At 48.4% G+C, this 5,738-nt stretch overlaps 1 pseudogene; it reads left to right on the top strand.

Moving 5' to 3' along the window:
- The first annotated feature begins 332 nt into the window (after positions 1-332).
- On the top strand, positions 333-3,102 carry LOC123521609 (annotated as a pseudogene).
- The last annotated feature ends 2,636 nt before the right edge of the window (positions 3,103-5,738 follow it).

The raw sequence follows: 5,738 nt of genomic DNA, 5'->3' as shown, positions 1-5,738 counted from the left end.
GGCTGCGCGCGCCTCCCCGGCTGCAGAAGCCTGAGCTGTGTGCAGACCGCGGAGGACTTGCAGGGGTTCGTCCCTGAAGCTGGCGGCTGGGCAGGCGAATTGACGCCGTCGTCCTCAAGAGGACAGATCCGTAGGTGGAGAGCGACTGTTTGAGAATGATGAGGGCAATGAATGTACAAATTGTGCTTTGCACAATTGATGTGTGTATGGATTGCGATAACAGTTGTATGAGCCCCTAATAAAACGATTTTAAAAAACAGATCAATAAACGGAAACGAAAACCTCGGGGGGGAAAAAGAACAGATCCGTGGGAGAGATTGCGCCCCTCGAGTATGGAGGAAGTCGGGCCGTCGCGGATTCCTCGGAAGCTGATTGGCTGTCCCTTAGCGGGAGGAGGGGAGTATTGGCGGGAGATTCAGACCCCTTCGGCGCGAGGGTCTGAAGCGGGGGGTGGGGGGGGTGAAAAATGGATAGTCCTGCTTCCATTGGTCCTTGCTTGGGTGGGGGCGCGTCTGCGATTGGTTCTGGCCCCGGCGGGGCGCGCCTCCCATAGGCCCCGCTTGGTCCAACCTTAACTCCCATTGGTCCGTCCCAGGAGGGGGCGTGCCACCGCGTTGGCGGGAAACCTGATGTTTGCTCCTCCCGACAGCAGGGCGAGATAACTCCGGGAGCAGCTGGAGCGGTCCCGCCCTGTGACCCAGGGAGTGGAGTTCCCGCGTTTGAACTGGGGTCCGCCAGAGAGAATGAGGGCTCTGGGATCCACTTCACAACAGCGTGCCCCAGACCGTGGATCGGAGAGGGATCCGCAGCAAGGAGGAGCTGGGGAGGTGGCGTGCATGGTGGATGAGGGAGAGGAAGTGAAACGGGCGCTGGCCTGGCCACCCCACCCAGGCCTCCATCTCCCAGTCAGTACTATGGGGCCCCTTCCCCCTGTGAACCTCGGCCTCCTCAGATTTGGACAACCTACACCAGAATCTTTTTTTAAAAAATACTTTATTAGACTTGGGCGAAATTTTACAAGTTAATAAAAGCCATAGGTTTAACAATTTATATGCATTCTGCTTCAGGACGTTGGTTGCACAGCACTCTTCCCACTTCCGTCCTGGGGTCCTGCGTCTATTGGACCTTCCTGTCCCTTCCAGCCTTCTGAGCGCTTTGGGGACAAATGCTGACTTTCTGGCATCTAGGGCTGCGTGTCCTGGGGCTTCTCTTCCTGGTGGGATTATTCACTTTACTAGCTTGCCTACTATTTGGCTGTAGGGTGCTCTAGTGAGCGTGGTGGTTACAGAGTTGGGCTGCTATCTGCAAGGTCACCAGTTCGAAGCGACCAGCCGCTCGGCAGGAGAACGTTGAGGCTTTCTACTCTCTTGAGCTACAGTCTCACAGCCTCACAAACGCTGGCCTGCTGGGCACACAAATGCCATGTAGTCCCCGCCTTCCCGCAACTGGGCAGCTGAGACCACCTGGCGCCACCACCGCAGCCCAGGTGCCTCAGAGACGGCAAATCCAGAGTAGCTGCAACTCTCACGATGGGGAAAAATCGCTGCAATTTGAACCAGCATGCATCTGGCTCTGAGGAGCTTCGCTTACAAGATCAGATGAGGAGAAAACTCAATTTTTTTTCTTTTCATGAACTGTTGTGAGAAATGCTGGGCTTGAGGTAAAAAAACAAACAACCATGGAAACTTGCCATACAAATTCTAAAATTATCATGGTGACTATCCAGCTGGTCTTTGGGCAAAGAAATCAGACTGATGGTAGCTTTCGAGGAAGAGAACATAATGATATTCAAACACTGCTACCCAAAAGGCTACATGGACTGAATGGATGACAATTTGCAATCTATATGCAGAGACCTGTCCAACCAGATCGTCTTTGCAGTGACTTTGTACCTGCAGCTGCAAAGCATCTCATCTGGGGATCACAATTATGAGGACAAGGGTGCCAAGCAATCCTCTATGGCCATCTGTCAGCACTTTTGCAAGCAGGGAAACATCCACCCCAGGGAATAGCATCTTTGACTTTGACCCAGAAGTCAAAACGAAATGCTTCTTTGTAGTGCGGGATGAGCCTTTTCACCTTGGAGCCCCAAAAGACCAGAAACTCACCTCAACCCTGGGCTTCCACAGTCTTTTTACAGTGGAGCTGCAATTCCAGCCGAAGGCCAGTCATCTGCAAACAGTTCATCATCCTGACCTCCCCGGCTGTTTCCACTTTAACTATAATATTTGACAGCAAGGCCCATAGTGGCAGAATTAAAAGAAGTTTGGATAATGGCATTGCCATCTGAGAATGTACAGACTGACACGTGTCCGGATCCATTTAGAATACTTTGATGCCTTTGTCATCCTGACCTGCTTGGCTTTGCTGATCTGTGATCAGAGGATTTCCGCGTCAGCTGCACTTGTGAATTTTTCCTCCTCTAAGAAGGGAGTTTCCCTTTCTGGTCAAATGGAATTTGTCAATGGATGTTACCGTGTGATTATCATTAGTGATATGCTGACAATCATTAGGTTAATTCTGGAAATGGAAATCCAAGCTAAGTGTCTAACCAGCTATGAAGTCTTGTAGCATACTTCTTGGGACCTCTACTATGCCTGTGTGTCTTGGAGTCATTCGCTACTTCGGCTTTTACAGAACTACAATCTCCTCCTTCGGATCCTTCAGACAGTACTGTCCAGTGTCATCAGGTTCTGCTGCTGGGCGGCTAGGCTTTATTTAGGCTGCTGCTTCTGTGGGTGGATTGTGCTGGGCTCTTCCCACACCAAGTTCCGTTCTCTACACATGTCTCTAAGTGCCTTCTCTCTGATAAACAGAGGTGACACATCAGTCACATTTGCCAAAATGCACCATAAAAGCTACTCAGTCTGGCTGTTCAGCATACTTCACTTCTATACATTCATCAGCTTGGGTATGTGCATGATTTTAAGGCTTTCCATAGCACTGATTATTGGTACGTATGAAACAATTGAGCATTACCAACAAAATGGCTTTCCAAAGACTGAGCTCTGGACTTTTAAATCAGAGTACTAAGATCTATGCACCTCTGGGAAATATAGATTAGATCATTTCTGCGGTTGTAGAAAGTCCCGGTGGAGCTGATCTGTTCTTTTGAGGACAATACAAGGTGCCCCTGAATTGGGATATTATCTGGATATTTAGAACCAAGTGCAGTATGTGAAAGACCAACTACTATGTTGAATTAGTGGTTACCTATATTTCACTCAGAACTATACTGCAATATTTTAAAGTGGCTCCATGCCTTTTGCATCATTAGGAAATGTTAATGAGGGGAGCTCGTGGGCTCTTCTCCTTCCTCGTTGGTTTTTTCCTAGCCCTCAGTGGAACCCTGGCCTGACAGTGACGTCAGACACCGGCTGAACTAGACTAGAACCATCCCTGAGAGAATAGAGGCGGTTTATGTATGGCCAGCAGTCCTTGTATTCTAAAATCTTAGCTTAGAAAAGAACGTACGAAAGCAACGGGCATCAGCAGTGGGCAGACCAGTTGTTGGGCTGCGATTTAGACCTGCCGTGGGTTCTGCAGAGCCGGGCTTTCCCGTCAGTATTCACGTGTTTTCATCTTCTTTCGGGGCTAGAGGACCAAGTTGAAAGACTGTCTTCTAGTCTGTGAAAAGTAACCAAGGCCTCAAATAGAAAGTAAATGTTTTGAAAAGAAGGCTGTACAAATGTGCTCGATACAAGCAATGTGTGGATTGTTATAAGAGCTGTAAGAGCTCTTATGACCTTTTAATAATAATTTTTAAAAAGTAAACCACCATATCAAATGCATATTTAATGCAAGTGTAAGGGTTCTGGGGTGGTTTTCCCTGGGCTCTTGCTTCTCAACGCTGCAAGAATTCACGCAGCAGAAGCCCTTTTGTAAATCCAAGTAACTTTTCGGAGGGAAAGGGAAGTTTCAGGTAATACGGTCTCAGACAGCGCACGACACCTCTGGAAAGCCTGCAAGGCCGATTGAGGGCCTGTGCAAATGTTCCAGAATGAAAATGGCCGCTTCCGGGGAGCGCGGAAAAACCGCACGGAAAAATGGCCTTTAAGAGGAGGCTGCGACTGCGGAACCAGAAGAAGCGTGCCGGGAACCTAAAAGCGAGCTGCAAAACTGAGAGAGAGAGAGAGAGAGAGAGAGAGGAAGAATGCAGGAGAGCGAGCGCACGCTCAGAGAGGGGCACACTGCAGGGAAGTGGGAGATCCCAGCTTCAGAACTGAGAGGGCTGCCCTCAGTCCCTGCATTTTATCCCCTCCTACCCCCCACCTGAGAGGGGGTGGTTGAGGGTCTTGGCGGTTCTTAGTGGATCAGTTCAAGTGCACCTGTGCTGTAAGGCTACTGATTTCGAGTGTGCCTTCGTCAACGCGTCTAAGTGACCTTCATCTGCACCTGGGTGACCTTGGTCTGCACATTCCCAGCTCTGGATCTCCCCCATAGGGGTCCAATGTGCACCTGATTTCTTTCAAACCCCTTTACTGTGGCACGGCCAGCTAATTTTCGTTTAGTAGCCGCATGAGTGTAGATTAGAGGTGGCAACTTCCTTTATCTCTCCTCTTCCTACCTGTCAATCACAAAAATGATCATTTTATCAGTACTTTGTGCAGCTCTGTGAGAACTATGGGATGTTTGGGGTTTGAAAGAAATCAGGGACAGAGGTGAGAAGCCGCAGGGAAAGGAGAGCCGGAAACAGGAAAGAGGGAGGAAGTGTCATAAGTGATGCTACATTGAGGGGATTGGATCACTGACACAAAATGTGTATAGGTTTGATGAATGTGAAACTTATGAGCTGCTCTATACATTTTTACCCAGTTCAGAATAAAAAGTTGTTTATAAAAACTAGTTTTAGGGAAGGAGAGGTGGGGAGGAAGGGGGAACTGATCACAATGATCGACACATAACCACACACACACACACACACACTCTGGGGGGAAGGACAACAGAAACCACGGGGGAAAGGGAGACAGTGGTCAGTGTGAGACATGAAAATAATAATAATAATTTATAATCTATCATGGGGCCCCGAGGGTGGTGGGGAGGGAGGGAAACAAGGAGGAGCTGATGCTAAGGGTTCACTAGAAAATAACTATCTAGAAAAGAACGATGGCAACCCGTGTACTAGTATGCCTGAAACAATTGATGTATGGATTGTAACAAGAGCCGGAAGAGCTCCCAATAAAATGATCTTTGAATTAAATAAATTAATTAAAACTATTTTTAAATATTAAAAAAAAAAAAGAAGTTAGTCTGAGAAGCCCAGGGGAGCAGTTCTATCCTGTTCTAGAGACTCACTATGAGTTGGAATCAACCCCAAGGCAGCGAGGCTTTTTTGGTGTTGGTTTAACGAAACTCCTGTGGTACCTCGGTGTGGTAGTTACATCATCTGTTGTCAATTTGAGACTGCAGAGTGAAGGGGTGGCGGTTAGCCTGTCAATCAGGCCGCAGCTTGACCTCATTTGGAGGTGCTATGGAGCCCCCTGCCAGCACTGAGTGGCTTCCGCTGCCACTGGATCCACAAGACTTTCCATCCACTGGCCTGTGATCTTCCTGCATTCGGCGTCATTCCATGCACTGTGTGAGTCTGAAGAGGACTTTATAGATTGGTATTGGACATATGGGCTAATATCGGAATTATGGACTTGATCTGGACTGGGCTGGGATGTTTTCTCAATGTTCAATTGCTCTTGTATATAAAGCTCTTATATATACACATACGCGCGTCTCTGGATGTGTTT

This window comes from Echinops telfairi, unplaced genomic scaffold (genome assembly GCF_000313985.2).
Source record: "Echinops telfairi isolate 266 unplaced genomic scaffold, ASM31398v2 ScPeMD7_28;HRSCAF=97, whole genome shotgun sequence".
Lineage (NCBI taxonomy): Eukaryota > Metazoa > Chordata > Mammalia > Afrosoricida > Tenrecidae > Echinops > Echinops telfairi.
Note: the sequence above shows the minus strand (reverse complement) of the source record. Positions and strands in the feature narration are given on the sequence as shown.